The sequence below is a fragment of the Cyphomyrmex costatus genome, unplaced genomic scaffold, assembly GCF_001594065.2.
Source record: "Cyphomyrmex costatus isolate MS0001 unplaced genomic scaffold, Ccosl1.0 scaffold554, whole genome shotgun sequence".
NCBI lineage: Eukaryota > Metazoa > Arthropoda > Insecta > Hymenoptera > Formicidae > Cyphomyrmex > Cyphomyrmex costatus.
In genome coordinates, this window is record NW_017279745.1 from 315,385 (window position 1) to 315,953 (window position 569).

Sequence of the window (569 nt, forward strand, 5' to 3'; positions counted from 1 at the left end):
AGAGAGAGAGAGAGAGAGAGAGACCTTATTATTTTTTTTTATATCGCCCTTGACTCTTCATATTGTTTATTTTTATATAACGAGTCCTTATTTCTTTTTCTATTAATTTCTTATTATTTTTCATATTCGGAATTATTTAATAACCATCTTATTATTGTATATTTTGAGGTCTAGCAGGTCTAGCAAGGCGGCATCAGCACGAGTAATTTGAGCCAAAAAAATTTTTAATCGGTCAAACCGTTCTGGAAATATAAGCAGTCGAAAAGTGGTGATTTTAATGAAAAATTAAGAAACGTCTCCTTCTTCTCCTTCTTCTCCTTCTTCTCTGTCCGCATTTTTAAACTTTTCAACATTCTCTCTCACCTTTCACTCGCACCTCCACCATCTTTGGCCCAACGAACCTTCTCCACTCGCTCCTCCTCCTCCCCCCACCACTGACTCCCGCCGCCCCTCTCTTTCGTTGTATTTCACATTCCTTTGTTATTATAACTTTTTAACATCCTCTCTTACTTTCCACTCGCACCTCCACCATCTTCGACCCATCGGACCTCCTCCACCCGCCCCACCCC